The 8,376-nt window shown below is 41.9% G+C and overlaps 1 protein-coding gene across 1 annotated transcript in view; it reads right to left on the reverse strand.

The window, feature by feature from the left end:
* Positions 1–8,376, reverse strand: part of fndc3b (fibronectin type III domain containing 3B) — a 93,312-nt gene that overhangs the window by 34,373 nt on the left and 50,563 nt on the right. The gene's annotated exons all lie outside the window — the stretch shown is intronic.

An 8,376-nucleotide genomic window follows, 5' to 3' on the forward strand; every position in this document is an offset into this window, starting at 1 on the left:
CTTGGCGTCTCTAGCTTTATGGCATACAGACAGGAGAGTGGCATCAATCATATAATCTAACAATGCAAATAAATTTACTTATTAAAATGTCAAACTAGTCCTTCAACTGCTAAATGTTTTATCAGGTTTCTGTAAAGTAGCATTTTTAGCTTGAGCTCACTGTTTGAGGCACACACAGAACACTATGTTCAACTCTGTGATATATTGATCAAAGTACCAGACATTTTCTAACATAGCTGCTCATCTTTTACCCCGATGACTCAGCCAGGAGAGTTTAATGGCTATCTCAGACTCTGAGGTACTCCAATTTACAGTATAATCTACATAGAAAATGAATGGGACTTTTATTTCCAAAACCCTGGACACCTGAAATAACTCACCACTGCAACTCTTTTCCACGGAAGAAAGTAGGGAAACACATTGGATTACTTGGAAGCACACATTCATATAAATACCCAATGCGAGCCTCATTCTGTCGCTATCCGATTCATTCCCTCCTCTGCTGTCTAATTCGCCTGCCCTTGCTCCCCCAGTCTTTCTCAAATTCATGTTTACAAGAATCTTTTTGTGATGTCGCACACCTACACACTTTAGAATTAATGGCGTCACTTGCAAAATGAGCTACAGTAAAATTGAGTCACTTTGACATTGAGGAGGTTGCATTCCTCCTGCATGACAGCCTGTGGTTCTTAGACACAGTCTGTCTGCACTGGGACAGAAAAAGACCTTTAAGGCCTAGAAAAAAAATGTGAAAAATGTGGCAGCGGTCGCTCAATCAGCCCCCACTACACACACAAACGAGGCCAAAGGCGCAGAGGGTGTGTGCGTGTCGTCCTAAAGGAACAAAGTGAGATATGATACCCATCTTTAGAAGCCTCTAATCAGGGAGTACAAAGCAAAGTGACGAACACTCAGCTGGAAAAGGAGAGAGAGAGATGTGGAGATGAGAGGAAGGAGTGGGGACAGAGTGAGAGAGAGAGAGAGAGGGAGGAGAGGAAAGAGGAAAATGGAGGTAGTGAGGGGCACAGACCTTGGATTCCACACTATTATCATCTGCTGCATAGTGAGCATTCCATCTGTTCAACAGCTGGGCTCTACACACACACACACACACACACACACACACACACACACACACACACACACACACACACACACACACACACACACACACACACACACTAGAGAAGTCGTTGGGACATGCCTGAAATTGTGGTTGTCATGGTGAAGGTTTGGTTCTCATGGCCAGAGTCCTGATCGTTTATAAAGGGGATTAGAGAGGGAGAGGCAGAGAAAGAGAGAGAGAGAGAGACTGGCACAGAGAGATGGAGGAGTAGAGTAAGAAAGAGAGCAAATGGGCAGAGGAAAGAAAAAAAAACTGAAATTAAAATTCAAAAGTCAAACCCAAAACAGAGTGGATAAGACATAGGAGATAGAGACAGAGGCAGACATGCAAATAAGCAACCTGGTTACTCTCCAGTAACATGATTTATTGGACTTTATGGAAATGAGAAACCCAGTTTCTTTAATCGTGGTGGGGGATTGAGAGATACAGCTAGATTTCTGCAGAGAAACCTGATTTCTTGGCCGTGTATAACCAAGTGTGAATGACAAAGACTGCAGAAATGATGTCTATGGCAGTAGCACATTATTCCTGTGCCCTAGTGTCTAAAATAATTAAATCCAACTTTTAGTGAAACCAAAACAAATAACTCACAGTATAAACACATATAACCAATATAACCAATTCCCTGCCTTAACCTGATTTCTCTCAATAACCTGGTTTCATGTGTGCATGTAAACATAGACAGAGAGACAGAGAGACCTTGTCCACTGCAGCCCTCTCACTAAGGAGAGAGACGAGAGTCTCAACTGCCAAGCGACACAAAAACTCTCTCCACTTTTCCAAGAAGAGTATGAAGAGTGTGCGCATGGATGCACGTGTGTTTATGTAAGTGTGTACGTGCAGCGAACAGCGCAGCGACCTGGGCCAGGCAGCGAGGGATTATGGGGGATGAGTTTCTCAGAACCCTGACCCCATCCGACCCTGCTCAGCCCAAAAAGTCTCAAGAGTGTGACTGCAGACTGGCAGGCAGAGTAAGAAGACAAATCCAAGGCCTGACAGACAGCAGAGGCAGAGAGGGAGAGTGACAGTGGCAGAGAAATGGAGGAAGGCAAAGAAAGAGGCGAACGGAGAGACACAGCAGCAGACTGATGGAGTTATAGGGACAGAGATAAAGGTCACGTTCACACTGCTGCACAAACTGCCGTTTTTCTTTCAGACATATATGTTTTTAAGCAAATATTCCTTTTCTGTTCTCCCACCAGCAGCATCAATGTTAGATTTTAAAACTTATTTTGCAGTTGAAGCTTTTGTTAAAGACCTTTGTGGACACAGGCATGACCGCCCCCACTTCCCTTTAATCAATTTTCAAGTTTCATCATTTACTGTTATAGGAATTATAGCGCTTATTTTCTCACATCCTATGGTACACAAGCAGTGAATATCAAGACATTCTGTTTGGACCCTAATTTAATTCCTGCTTCTGCAGAAATGACTCAGGTGTTTATTTAGACATGAGAGAGATGTTAAATTACCATTACACTTAAAGGGGGCTCCTGCTTCCAGCATTTGCCTTTGGAAAAGGACAACAAACACTTCAGCTGGTCTGAGCCATAAACCAACAAAAAATCCAGAGACATAATGTGAAGAAACTAAAAAGGTGGTAGCAGCTTTTTTTTTCTACCTTTATCTTGTTTGTTTGCATTATGATGTCTCAAAATGAATGAAATACGGGTCTGAGAATGCTCCATGTAAGAGCTTTAAATCCACTCGAAATGTTTCAAAGTGTGCACAAATCACTTGAGCAGTAAGCCGCAGATGTCTGAGGGTTTGTGCATTTTGTCTGTTGAATTACTTAATTTGATTAGGACAAACTCAATTTTAACATGATGAAGCAGTTAAAAAAGACTTAATATTATGTAACCAGGTTATGGTTAATTCAGAGCGGTCGGGTGCTGTAGTTTGATAATGTGGCGAGTTTATCGCTTGTATCACAAGGTTCACTCAGCTGAATGGGGAAACGTCTGGTGTACTCATTGTGATTGGCGAGAACAACCTCCCCTTCTAATCCCGCTAGTCCTGTTACATGATATCAGCGGGAAAGACATTCCTCTGCTGGTAAAGCCATCCCTTGTTCTCTCTCTGTTTTCTGTACATCCCCCTATTTTGGCTCTTTCATTCCCCAATTTCTGTCCTTCATTTCTCTCCTCTCCTTTTCCCTCATCTTATCTCTGTCATCTCTTTCTTCTGCCGACATTCCCTCTTCTCGTCTCTCTCTTCCACCCCACTGCCCTCCATCTTGCCCTACAAACATGGCCGTATTTGGGTTTGAGGGAAGGGAGTTGGAGTTTGTTGGGAGGGGGGCCTGAGATTATCGCCATGGTGATCCACACCAAAACAGTACAGTCGGGGAAGGGTGGGTGTGTGCTCACACATTTCCAGGCCTGTTACTACGTTTACAGCAGGAAGAGCAGGAAGACAAGTTTGATGTTAATATAAGGGCTGAGTCATGACTCGGTCAAAGGCCACTCGAGCTAATGAGGATGACATCACCGAAACATTACAGGACACTGGGCTTTTAAAGGCCTCCTTTTACTACCGCCATTGTTCTAAAACTGTTACTTCATTGGTACTTCAATTTAATTAGTAGGAAACTCTGTCATAGTAAAGAAAAAAAAAAAACATGTCACTGATACAAGAGCCAATAGTGGTGATGGCTCTGTCTTCCTAGAATCTGTTGTTTAGCTAATGTTTTTTCGATGCCCTTGTACTTTTTACCTGCAATATTGGTGATGTCAGAAAGCTCTTTAGTTCATCAGGAAGACCCTCCAATGAACCATTTGACCTCTGACCTTCTTGAGAAAAGCCTGACCACAATCTGTTTTGTAGCAACTTATTAACATTTAGAGGTACAGATTTAATGGGCTATTATAAGTCATTTTTAGAAATGAAAGTGATAGAGATAAACCTGCTACCCTTTATTAATGATTTAACATTTACCTGGCTGATCATTAATGAATTATTATAAAGTGAGACAATCAATCTTTTATTAATGACCGAATGGACTATTAACCTAGTGACACAAAAAATGTTCTCATAAATTGCTTGTGTGATTTTTAAGGCACTGGTAAATTATTTATTAACCACTTATATAACCATTAGTTACAACTTAAACCATCTATTATAGGTCCCTTGTTAAACAATGGTACCAATTACTTTTGTGTTGCTTTCATTTTCAGTACCTTTTAAAAACAAGCAATGGCTAAATTACTAATACGTATTATGCAGTAATTAGGCAAAAAAGAGATCTGAAATTTGAATGGGGACCAAGTTTTAAACTGACATTTACTTTAAGAGAATAATAATAATAATAATAATATAAACTTCATTCTAATAGCACCTATCAAAAGCAAAAATGTTGCTGCTGGAAATAGCATAAACAAAAGAGAACAAGGAAGAAAAACAAAACAAGGAACCAGGAGCTTAAGATATTGATAAAATCATTAAAAGATTGCAATAAATAGTTATCGGTTAAGAAAAAACCATATGATACAAGTGAGTTTTTAGAAGAGATTTAAAGGAGAACACAGAGCTTGCCTGCCTAAGACCTCCACAGGTCAGGGGCCCGGACAGCAAGGGCTGGGTCACCTTTGGTGACAAGTCGGGAATTAGGAACCATTAATAGGGCCCTGCCAGAGGATCTCAAGCAGCCGGACCACTCACTCTGCTTTAAAAACAAGCAGTAAATCTTAAAATCAATTCCAAAACTCACAGGAAGCCAGTGAAGGGCAGTGAGGATTGGTGTAATGTGTTTGCTTCACAGCAGCAATGTTTTGAATCAGCTGCAGTCTTTAGATGTGACGCCTGCTGATACCACAATAGAGTGTATTGCAATAATCGAGCCTGGGAGAGATAAAGTCATGATCTAGGTTAGCCATCTCAGTTGGGCAAAGCGGGATTGCATCATTTTAGTTACCTGAGCATGAAAGGGCAATTCTGGTATTCTGTTAGTTACACCATTGGTTTAGCATGTCAAATGATCCTGTAATCCCCCATTTGTGGTTACAGCAGTTGCTGTTTACTTTCAGGGTTCTACAAGAAATATGTTAAGGTAAATTACTGATTAAGTTCTCAAAGTCTCTATGCTAATGCTGTTCTTGAGCTTAATGAAATCCTGATGATGGGATTGTTTTTGGCAATTTTATATCACAGTTTTTAAAACTGTCTGGCAAAGATCAGAAAAAGTATGACAAAGTGGACTGAGGAGGATAAATTTGTATTCTTGGATGAGTAAGCCAGAAAAGTCATTTCTAATAAATATGATTCAAAAGTTTCATCAACTCTGAAGCAAAAAAAAAAAAAAAGTGCCAAGAACTGAAAGACATGAAATTCCAGAAGGGATTTCCTTGTTTTACAACATTTCTCCTGGCACATTTTCATTATGTTTGGCAATGAGGCAAAATCTTTAGTAACTTCTTTGGTTTAGATTCACTGTGTCAACACTGAAGATACCTGAAATGTTTTCCTTTAATTTCGTTGGCAAGACGATCGTGCAACTGAAAATGAACTTTAAGAAATTCCTGAAAGACTTAAAATGCTTCTCAGGATGAAGAAAGGAAAGCTAGTCAGACACAATTTTCATTTCTACATAATAGATAACGTCTCCACAGTTCTCATACCACAACGCCAGACCACTGTAATATCTCTAACCCCTGTTATTCTCCTCATATCTCATTCACAGAGCCAAAATGGTGGACACAGCAGCCACTGCACACATCTGGTTTCTCCTGAATTCACAGCACTTGGCAGTGACGTAGAACCAAAGATGGAGGAGCTGAGGGTGCTGGTCCATCTGTTTCTGCTGAAATCCCGGTTTCTCTGAGTGAGAGACAGGATCTGCGGTGGTGATGATGCAGAGCCAAGATGGAGGAACAGAGGGGACGGGGCCCACATCTGTTTCTGCTCAGCAAACAGCTCAGTTCTGAGGAAAAAAGGCCTGTAGAGCTGGCTTTACTAGGGAATGGTCACTGCGCTCGCCAAGTCAGCCTGCTGCCTTACTGGCACTAGGGCAGTAGCCACACACACACACACACACGCGCAAACAAGACCAAGGGCATCAAGGGCAAAGCGTAGGCGGTGCTGTGCTGTGTGTGTGTGTGTGTGTGTGTGTGTGTGTGTGTGTGTGTGTGTGTGTGTGTGTGGTATTCTGGGTTGGACCATACTTGGATGCGCCGGGCCAAGCAGCAACTTTGTCGGAATGTTTGTACTCTGCTCTTAAACTCTCCGTCTTTCCATCTCTCCGTTCCCTGTGATGTAGGAGTTCTGGTTCTTTTTTTTTTTTTTTTTTTTTTTTTGCTTTTTCTTCGTTACAAACCTTCCATCCGTCTCCCTCCTCTCTCATCTGTCCTTCAAATCCTGCATTCCTCTCTCCTCTCTCTGCTTGCCCCCCTCCCCCTGCCTCCCGCCAATCCTCTGGACCCTCATGCTCTGATTGTTTTACAGGAAGCCCAGTCACGGGGTGTTTGTGCATGAGTGTGTTTCTGTACGTGTGTGTGTGTGTATGTGTGTGTGTGTGTGTGTGTGTGTGTGTGTGTGTGGTACATCTAGCTGACTCAGCCTGATCTCCACCCCAGTACTGAGACCCTAGCAGACCAGAACAGACAACCGACATGCTGACATGTTCCTGTCCGTCATGTGTGTCATTGGTGTTCGAGTACGACACTGTGTGCAACATGAAACTGTGAAACTCATAAGCTGAGCTGTCGACCTTGCTTTACTTATCCTCCTTTGGCACTCCTCTAAGATGATTCTCTGTCATGTGGCAGTCTGGTGTGTGAGCGTGTGCGTGTGTGTGTGTGTGTGTGTGTGTGTATATATACTGTAAAAAGGTGTGCAGCCCCCCTCCCCAGTGCAGTGCAGTCAAACACTGCCTCTTCTGTACGTGTGATTTTTGCATTTGCAGATATACAGACTTACAAGCACACTGATTATGAGTATATGTGTGCAGGTTTAAATGCATTTTCTGCATGATACCAAAATCAATAAAATATAATCAATTAGATCTTTTTAAAGGGTCAGTTCACCCAAAACAAAACATATTTCTGTTTTATTTGCGGGTTATTAGATATCCTTCTCAAAAACTGTGCAAATGCATCTGCTTTAACACCAAAGCAATGAATGCTACAATGATGTGAATGGCATTCTGCAGCAACAGCAACATCCCTATTAATCTCAATAACATCATCAGACTTCTTATTTTGTCCAAAAGACAAAGATATTGAATTATAATGATATGAAATTCTGACAGTGCGGGATGTGGATTGTGCAGAGTAACTGAGACATTTTTGTCTGGAGAGAGTTGTTGCTACTTGAATTTTTTGAAATGTCCCGTTTCAATGCCGTGAGCAGCACAAACACAATTCCACTCACCTCGAATGTACCGACATGGAAGTGGACGTCTCGGAGAGAGGCATCTCAAAATATGAGTGAATAAATCTAAAACTCTTTGCACGGCCAGAGACCACCAGAGGCAGGTGTGAAAATTTGGGTGAAGCAACTGATTAAACAAACCTCTCAATGTTTTTCACCCAGCGAAACTAAACTACACCCCGCCCCCGTTATGTTTAGGGACTTTCAACAGCTTTACAATCCCAAAAAATCTAGGCCAAATCCAAACAATATTCAATATAGAACACAATTCTTTCAACACAAAAGTGGAATTACATAACTACATGGCAATGTTCCAAAATGTTCAAACTTTCTTTTGAGTTCAGCTCAAATTTCACACCAGTTTAATGGATTTGGGACACACACACACACACACGCACGCGCACGCGCGCGCACACACACACACACACACACACACACACACACACCTGGCCCAGATGAAATATTCCTCTGATGTGACACCATGCTGTGAGGGACTAAAGCAAAGTTTTACGAGGACAGTAAATTAAAAAAAAGAGTTTGACAGTTACATTGATGAATTACATGAATTTATGTGTCCCTCTATGTTTTTTCTGTCATCACCTCTACAGATAACCCTGTGTGTTATGTGAGTATGTGCATGAATGAGATACTCTGCTCTATTTTAATAACTCAGACATACATCTGATGTGTCAAGAGAGGAACAGTACCACGAGTGAGCGTGTGTGTGTGTGTGTGTGCCCTAACGTCTTTGCACGTGTGCACTTTTTTTTTGCGATAAGGCTGAGCTGTGGTGTCTATATCTCAGAGCTCAAAGGTTTCCTTCATCTCAAGCAGGACTCTACAGGTATGTGAACCCCCCCCCCCCCCCCCCCCCCCCCCCCCCA

Source organism: Seriola dumerili, unplaced genomic scaffold (assembly GCF_002260705.1).
Source record: "Seriola dumerili isolate Sdu_G_001 unplaced genomic scaffold, Sdu_1.0 BDQW01000149.1, whole genome shotgun sequence".
NCBI classification, from domain to species: domain Eukaryota; kingdom Metazoa; phylum Chordata; class Actinopteri; order Carangiformes; family Carangidae; genus Seriola; species Seriola dumerili.